The 10,000-nt window shown below is 37.4% G+C and overlaps 1 protein-coding gene across 1 annotated transcript in view; it reads right to left on the bottom strand.

The window, feature by feature from the left end:
- LOC144959028 (dipeptidyl peptidase 4-like) overlaps nt 1-10,000 on the bottom strand; it is a 168,468-nt gene that overhangs the window by 157,931 nt on the left and 537 nt on the right.

Here is a 10,000-nt window from a genome sequence, read left to right as displayed (position 1 = left end):
TTGAACGTTGTCAACGAATCCGAGCATCTCACGTGTGACGGGAGAGAGTTCCAAAAGTGGGGGGCCGAAAATTGAAAAGACTGTTCACCTATTTTACGCAATGGCTTAGGTTTGACAAGGATTGATTGGTCATTGCTTGACCTCAAGTTTCTATTTGGGACATATGTGTTTAGATGGTCTTTAATATAGGAGGGACTGTTCGTGCTCAGGGATTTGTAGACAGTACAAATCTTATAGGCAACTCTTTTTTCAACAGGAAGCCAATGTAACTCACGGAGAAGAAGAGTTGCTGGGTGTGTTTACAACTTTCCTAAAGAAAGCAGCGTGTTTACTTATGTTAAGATATATCCAATCGTTGGACAGCAACAAATCATGTGATTGATGACCTGGTTGGACGAAAACATGAATATAGATCGCTCCCATTGTTCTGACAGAGGCAACGCTGTTAACGGCCATGTAATCATTTTGCACCTGCTGATTACGCCGTAAGAATGTGAGTAAAGAGCATTTTCCGAGGGCTCAGCTATGCACCGAGCGAGGCTCAGCTATGCGCCGAGCGAGGCTCGAACCAAAGACCTTTCGATCTGAAAGCACGTGTCAAACCACTAGACCACATAGCCGGTAGCAAGTGATTTTTATTCTTTGTTGAACGTGAGAATAATTCCTGTTACAATCTTATTGGCCCTGACATTTTTATTTTGAATAGAGAGCTAAGAAACTCACAACATTGCCATCCGGAAATATAAGCGGGACCAACACACGAAACTATGTGAAACTTTAAACTCTTGTAGTCTGATTAATACAACTTAGTAAGAATAACTCATAAATGTGGATGGCAATAAAACAAAAACAAAGATCTGAGTGACGTCAAGTTCATTCTATCTATAGATAGTTCAAAGATGACGTCACTCATGTCTTTGTTATTGTTTTCTGCCATCCGCGTTTATGAGTAATGCTCACTTAACTGTATTAACCCGACTATAAACGTTCATGGATACACACAGTGTTGTGTGTTTGTCCGTTATACTTCCGGATGGCAATGTTATGAGCTGCTTAGCCAAGCGCATTCTATCTATAGGGTTCTTGACATGGTTTTGTTTTCCTGTTTGATTTCATTGCACTGTGTTCATAAATCACATTTGTGTATTGTGATTAGTATTGTGTGTTGTTAAAAATGTGTTATATAATACAATATTTAACTCATTCAATCCTAGAGATTTTTTCTACTTTTCAAATTTCGAAAAAAATGTATTAAAAATGAGCATGTACATAGATAGTTTTATTCAACTATCATTAACATGTAAAAACTAAAACAATAGCTTTGATACAACGCCTATAATTTGTCTCATAAAAATGTAATCAATAGGCATGGGTGGGTAAAATAAACCTGGATAAACAACGGATATAGATAGAATGCGCTTGGCCGAGGAGTTCACAACATTGCCATCCGGAAGTATAACGGTCCAACACACAACCATGAACTTTTATAGTCTGGTTAATACAGTGTAGTGAGAACAACTCACAAACGCGGATGGCAAAAACAATAACAAAGGCCTGAGTGACGTCATCTGCATACTATCTATAGTCGGTTTTAGGGTTGAGTGAGTTAACTCTCTCCTTACCAACCATTTTCAAGTTATAATTTATTGACTAAAATGTGAAAGATACCGAACGTGGCTGGCCTTCGTATCCGGTTGTTGTGAGCATTTTAACTTAAAGCATAGCATCAATTCAGCTAAACAAGCTTTTACAAAACAGCATTGCGTTGTATGTAATTATGACAAAAATTTCTTAAAAGTTTCTTGAGTTATAATACAAAGTTCAAAAACGCTTATTTTAGGCAATTGCCAATGTAACTCATACAAGAATATATTTTCATCAACAAATACAAAATTAGAGTCAGAATTACTTTGTATCGTAACCGATGTGACTATTTCCTGATAGTTGGTAACGAGAGGGTTAATTTATTAAAATGTAGTAAAAATTACATAGCGCATATGCGTATAAATTTATGATGCGACCCAGATGTTGCCACGATTACAAAACATACAGAAATAATAATGATATTCTCCTTTTATATATATATATATATATATATATATATATATATATATATATATATATATATATATATATATATATATATATATATTAAAAAATATCTTTTATTCATCAGTTCACGGGGTGTTGATGTAATGATAATTTTTTATCTCAGCGTGAGCTCGCAGATACGGATGTCAGTCAGATGGCCATAGTTGCTCCTGGCCAATTTCGACTTCAAAGGCGGCCAATGGACACGATCTATAGATAGTTCGAAGATGACGTCACTCAGGCCTTTGTTATTGTTTTTGCCATCCGCGTTTGTGAGTTGTTCTCACTAAACTGTATTAACCAGACTATAAACGTTCATGGTTACACAGAGTTTGTGTGTTGGTCCGTTATACTTCCGGATGGCAATGTTGTGAACTCCTTGGCCAAGCGCATTCTATCTATAGATAGAATGAAGATGACGTCAATCTGGTCTTTGTTATTGTTCCTTGCCATCCGCGTTTATGAGTACTTCTCACCAAACTGTATTAACCAGACTATAAAAGTTCATGGATACACACAGTTTTGTGTGTTGGTCCGTTATACTTCCGGATGGCAATGTTATGAGCTTCTTAGCCAAGCGCATACTATCTATTGACAGATCAAAGATGACGTCACTCCGGCCTTTGTTATCGTTTTTTGCCATCCGCGTTCATGAGTACTTCTCACTAAACTGTATTAATCAGACTATAAACGTTTAAGGTTACACCTAGATGTGTGTGTGTTGGTCCGTTATACTTCCGGATGGCAATGTTGTGAGCTTCTCAGCTAAGCGCATACTATCTATATTAACTTTCCATGTGCAAAATGTGCTCAAAGTGACCTACATGGTGAAAAGTTTTCAGAGATTTTGATCTATCTAACATTACGATTGGTCATTGTGGTTCAGCTTGACACATGGTAATGTTTACAACTTTCATAAACAAAGCAGCGTTTTTACATTTGTTCAGAAATGTCCAATCGTTGGACAGCAACAAATCACAAGATTGATGACTCGGTTGGACGAAAACATGAATATAGATAGAATGCGCTTGGCCAAGGAGTTCACAACATTGCCATCCGGAAGTATATCGGACCAACACACAAACTCTGTGTAACCATGAACTTTGATAGTCTGGTTAATACAGTTTAGTGAGAACAACTCACAAACGCGGATGGCAAAAACAATAACAAAGGCCTGAGTGACGTCATCTGCATACTATCTATAGATCGCTCCAATTGATAAACTCTTCATTGCTGTTTTCTTGTAACGTATGCATGATATATGGAATAAGAATAGCGGAAGAGTAGTGTCCCTTGATTGGACGTCACCCATAGTCTGTGACGTCACCGGCGGAAAAGTTATTAGAGAGAGAACGTCATGTTGGTTGTGCGCACGTCACCCATAGTCTGTAACGTCACCGGCGGAAAAATTACTAGAGAGAGAACGGCATGTTGGTTGTGCGCCATACGCCATGCGCACAACCAACATGACGTTCTCTCTCTAATAACTTTTCTGCCGGTGACGTCACAGACTATGGGTGACGTCCAATCAAGGGACGCTACTCTTCCGCTAATCTCATTCCCTATAGTGTCAGATGAAACAGAAAAGAAAAATAATTTAGCCGGAGCTGATTGTTTGCGATACGTTCTTTCTCGTATTTTATTCTCTTTCTGTTTGGACACGAGGGTTCCTAATAAACAGTTCAGTTGGTATGGCTATGGTTCCAAACTCAAAGCGACTGAGATCTATTTCGCGTAAAACAAAAGTCAACAAGTTAGAAAAAAAACCCAATCAAAAGCAGCTGGAGCTTGTATGTAGCGCAATATCCACTAAAGGTGCTTAAATCGCGTTACAAGGGGTCCTAACCTACAACATGTAACATGCAGGAGGTGAGAAGTCGCCTGTAAGGCGATATTACAATTATTTCGGACAAAACCAACGCTATATAACAGTCAGGTACTTTTTTCACACACCTGAGTACGGTGAGATAATGTGAGTAAAGGAGAGCATTTTTCCAATGATTCAACTATGCCCCGAGCACGACTCGAACCCAGGACTTTCCGATCCGAAAGCGAGTGTCATACCACAAGACCACATAGCGCACTACCTAACACTCTGACCTCATTAGAAAATCTCACCGGTTTTGCTAAACAAAAAAAAAACAAAAAAAAAAATAATAAATCAAAATAAATACATAAATAAATAGATAAATAAATAAATAAATAAGACTGGACAAGGGGAATACATTTTTCTTGTTAAAAAAAAGTATCAAAATAAATAGAAATTATTAATACGTAGGATCACACGATTCTTTTGTTTGGCCATGCAAGTGGCCATCTGGCAGCCCTGATCACAGAGTACATTACACGCGTGTCATTTGACATGTTATTGATGCATGCAACACGGTCAGCGAAATTAAAAAAAAAAAAAAACTCATACCATACGCCAGCCTGAAAAAAGTACCAACAAACAAAATTATCAATGTGTAACCTTGAAAGTTTATAGTCTGATTGAAAGAAATTTGTGAAAACTACTCGTAGATATGGGTTACTAAAAACAATAACAAAGGGCTGGTTGACCTCAATTTCGTTCCTTCTATAATATATATATATATATATAACCACTCGGCGATTTCGCCCCATTATTATGTAAAGCCCCGCAGAGCACGATTAACGTGGATGTTTAGGCTCTATATAAATTCATTATTTACTATTTACCATATAAACGTGTAAACTTGAGTAAATTTAGTTTGATTTATTTGAGACAATGGACATCGTTTCTTAAAGTAACGTTATATTCTCATATCATATCTTATCATGACAGTAATGGGTCTTTAACATGTACCAATACTCTTCAACAGTCGCGACGTCACTTCCTTCCTAATCACGCATGGTAACTTAGTAACACTGGCTCTTAACTATCGGAACAATGGCGGACGCTCGTATGAAATATTTCTCAGGCGAGCATAAAGGGTATCCAGAGGAAAAAACCCCCATAAATTTGATCATGTTTTGACTTTTACACATTCTGATCACAAGGCATATGAAAAGTTCTAGCCAGCATGAAAAATAAAAAGTAATGATTTTCTTTGTTTAGAACCAATATGGCCGCCGTTGCCAGGCGGCGTGACATCAGACTATTGAATCGTAACAATATGGCCACTTTTAATATAAGCTGGTTCACCCCGATATAGATAGTATGCACTTGCCTAAGACGTTCACAACATTGCCATCCGGAAGTATAACTGTCCAACACACAAAACTGTGTGTAACCTTAAACGTTTATAGTCAGGTTAATACAGTTTAGTGAGAATTACTCATAAACGCGGATGGCAAAAAAACAAAAACAAAGACCTGAGTGACGTCATCTTCGAACTATCTATAGATATAACCGTTTTGAGGCCACTCACGTGTCACATAATAATAATAATAATATACTGTGATTAAAACACCATTGGATTATTTTCCTTCACGTAAGAAATCAAGTAATGAAAATACTCCACCAGAAAACCAATTTCCTTTAAACATTGACTTATCGAATAGATAAATGCTTTGCATTTTGTTTACCTGGTAACATACACGACATACAGCTTTCAAACCCAGGTAATCTCACGTGAGTATCACTATTATAAATAATTATCAGGATAAAACAATAGGCCTACACTGCCTTACTCAGGGAAAAAAACAAAAAAACACATATTTAAAAATTTGGCCAGAAAACTCGTCCTTCGAATATTATCGATAGATTTAAATGAAATTGATCTTGGCAAAAAATTCTCAAACCTGGGACTTCGATTTAAATGTTCCACATATTCGCAAAGTTCCAGGTTTGAAAGAATTTTTTTTTTTGCCAAGATGAGTGTCGATATTTGAGGGATTTGTTTTCTGGCCAAATTTTAAAAAAATATTATGGGTTTACCAGATATGTAGATTAGGGGTGTTATATTATAATGTTATGTAAATGCAAAAGATTGCACAGCATGATTGACACATTGAACATGCTCATATTTCCATCTCCTTCCTCCCACCCCACCCCCATCCCCCCCCCCCCCCCCCCCACCGCCAACTCCCGCCTTCTCTCTCTCTCTATCTCTCTTTCTCTCTCTCTCTCTCCCTCTTTCTCTGTCTGTCTCTCTCTCTCTCTCTCTCTCTCTCTCTCTCTCTCTCTCTCTCTCTCCTTTGTTATCTTTCAAATCGCAGCTATAGATAGTATGCGCTTGGCTTAGAAGCTCATAACATTGCCATCCGGAAGTATAACGGACCAACACACAAAACTGTGTGTATTTCATGGACGTTTATAGTCGGGTTAATACAGTTCAGTGAGCATTACTCATAAACGCGGATGACAAAAACAATAACAAAGACCCGAGTTACGTCATCTTCGAACCATCTATAGATATGCACTTGGCTAAGAAACTCACAACATTGCCATCCGGAAGTATAACGGACCAACACACAAAACTATGTGTAACCTTAAACGTTTATAGATAGTATGCAGATGACGTCAAACAGGCCTTTGTTATTGTTTTTGCCATCCGCGTTTGTGAGTTGTTCTCACTAAACTGTATTAACCCGACTATAAAAGTTCATGGTTACACAGAGTTTGTGTGTTGGTCCGTTATACTTCCGGATGGCAATGTTGTGAACTCCTTGGCCAAGCGCATTCTATCTATAGTCTGGTTAATACAGTTTAGTGAGAATTACTCATAAATGACAAAAAACAACAACAAAGGCCGGAGTGACGTCAACTACGAACCATCTATAGATAGAATGAAGTTGACGTAAATCGGGCCTTTTTTATTGCTTTTTTGCCATCCGCGTTTATGAGTAATTCTCACTAAACTGTATTAACCAGACTATAAAAGTTCATGGTTACACAGTTTTGTGTGTTGGTCCGCTATACTTCCGGATGGCAATGTTGTGAGCTGCTTAGCCAAGCGCATACTATCTATATGATCGGGTGGTATGACACTCGCCTGTGGGCCGTAAGGTCCGGGATTTGATTCCCGCTCTGAGCGGCGCATAGTTGAGTCCTTGGTAAAAGCTTTTTACTCATATTTTTCCCCGTACTCGGGTGTAAAAAAAAAAACAATAAACAAACAACAACAAAAAAAAGGAAAAAAAATAACGGGAAAAAATGGAGCTTATTTTATATAGCGTAAAATCCACTAAACGTGCTCAAAGCACTTTATAAAATGAGTACCTGGCAGTAAACAGGGTTCTCTCTGTCGGACAAAATAGAAAATTGTAAAATCGCCGAACAGGCGTCATGTCACACATATCCTTCATCCTAAGTGTTGGTGGGTGTTGGCTCTAAGGACCGCTTTGAGCACGTTTAGTGGAAATTGCACTATATAAAAGTTTGAAAGTTGTTCGGGTTTTTTTTTTAAATTAAAATTCTACATAGATTGAAAAGAGAGGATGGAGGATCCCCCGGTAGCAGCAACATGTAAAAAAAAATATAGAGTTATTTTATATAGCGCAATATCTACTAAACGTGCTCAAAGAGCTTTACAAGGGATCCCTGGCCAACAGCAACACTTAATATGTAGGACGAGACATGACGCCTGTTTGGCGATATTACAATCTTTTTCGGACATAGAAAACGCTGTTCATGGCCAGGTACTCATTTTACACCTGAGTACGGGAGAGAATGTGACTCAAAAGGGCCTTTTCCAAGGACTCGACTATGCGCCGAGCGAGGCTCGAACACAGGACCTTCCGATCCGAAAGCGAGTGTCATACCACTAGATCTCATAGCCATCAGAGTATGTCTTTTTCATGTCCTTTTCAGAGTAAAGAGATGCCACAGGTAACTCGGAAATGGGGGGGGGGGGGGGGGGGGGGGGGGGGGGGGGGGTTACATGGTCTAGAACAAGTAACATTTTAATGTCAGGCTCTGCTTGCGTGCGTCATCGCAGGTGGTGGATTCGGGAAGAAATGGATAACAAGATAAAGAATGGAATAATGAAAATAGGAAAAAGCGAAAGGAAAGAAAAGATAAGATAGATAGAAAGAGAGAGATAAGATAGATAGAAAGAAAGAAAGAAAGAGAGAGAGAGAGAGAGAGAGAGAGAGAGAGAGAGTGAGAGAGAGGAAGAGAGAGAGAGAGAGAGGAAGAGAGTTAGATCGAGAGATAAATAGATAGTGAAAAACAAAGAAAGAGAGTGCAGGTAGAAAAAAAAATAGATAGATAGATAGATAGACAGATAGATAGATTTTGAGATAGATAGATAGATAGATAGATAGATAGATAGATAGATAGATAGATAGATAGATAGATAGATAGATAGATAGATAGATAGATAGATAGATAGGTAGACAGATAGAAAAATAGATAGACTGGTATCATTGTAATTTATTCACCTTACATATAGCAGATTTGTATATATATAATATATATAATATATATATAATATATATATATATATATATCTATATATATAAAATATAAATGTGTGTGTGTGTGTGTGTGTGTGTGTTTGTCTGCTGTAACGAACATGGGGCATGTTTACCAAACCTAATATTGTTCATGGTTTATGTTAATATAATCACTCCATTTAGAAATTTCTTCTTCGTCTCTTACGCAAACATTGACTTTGAATTTTTTAATTACGGTAAACCATTTTAAAGATAGAGTGTCCAGTAACGATTTGCAAAGAAACGGAATTCTTGAAATGTAAAGAGTTTTTACGTCTCTGTAGCGTCAGTCTGTTTACAGAAAGGTGTCTCTTTTTATTATTATTATTATTATTATTATTATTATTATTATTATTATTATTATTATTATTATTATTATTATTATTATTATTATTATTATTATTATTATTATATTATTATTATTATTATTATTATTATTATTATTATAATTATTATTATTATTATTATTATTATTATTATTATTATTATTATTATTATTATTATTATTATTATCATCATCATTATCATCATTTTTATTATTTTCAAATTAAGTCGTCTCTTCTACTTCTTGTGACAAAATGTGATGTAACCGACTTTGCACAGGTTTGCGAGTTTTTGTCAAGATGAGGGTCATTTCAATCGAACGATACAACGTAGCTCAGAGGTACGGTCTTTGCGTCGTACCCGAAAGGTACCGAGTTCGATTACCCGCCGCTGCCCGCCGCTGTGTGGCGTTGAGCAAGTCACCTCGCCTTAGCTCAATTTGCGGCGCTGCACTGAGGCTGGCGCCTGGGTTATTCCAGTCTTCCCTTGGAATATAGACCCAAGTGTCAAAATTTCCCCGTCATGGAAGAATAAAGGGAATGTTATTTTGAAAAATGTTATGTCCCTGTACTTTACATACACAGTAAATCAAAGAAGCAGCCGAGGCAGCCCAATCTTACGATTAGGATGTTAAAGGTGATATGTTTACTAAGTCAAGCTTTGGATATTATGTCGGGATGGATCAAATACCAAAACAAAAAAAAAACAAAAAAAAAAAAAGAAAGAGAAAGATTTTAAAGATAAAATGATCAGAAATGGGAAATTTTGGGTTTATCCCCGTTATGAAACTAAATGCCAGTTATGTGGTCAAGTGACACGCGCTTTGTGTTCAGAAGGTCCTGTGTTCGAGTCCTCATCTGAGCAGCGCATACTCAAGTCCTTGGACAAGGCACTTTATTCACATTCCCTTACCGTGCGTACTCAGGGTGTAAAACGAGCACTTGACCGTTAACAGCGCTGTCGCTGTCGAAAAATATATCGCCCAATAGGCGTTATGTCTATTCCTATAATATGTTAAGGTGCTGCTGTTGGCTAGGCAACCGCTATAAAACGTTTTGAGCATGTGTGCATATACTGCTCTATAGAAATGCTCAGGTTTTTATCTATATTCATTCTTATTAACAAGGAGACGGGAAAGGATGAGGAAGATGAGGAGGATGAGGAGAAGGAGGAGGAAGAGGAGAAG

The sequence above is a fragment of the Berghia stephanieae genome, chromosome 13, assembly GCF_034508935.2.
Source record: "Berghia stephanieae isolate SIO BIC M18660-M18661 chromosome 13, UCSD_Bste_1.3, whole genome shotgun sequence".
Classification (NCBI taxonomy): Eukaryota; Metazoa; Mollusca; class Gastropoda; order Nudibranchia; family Aeolidiidae; genus Berghia; species Berghia stephanieae.
Note: the sequence above shows the minus strand (reverse complement) of the source record. Positions and strands in the feature narration are given on the sequence as shown.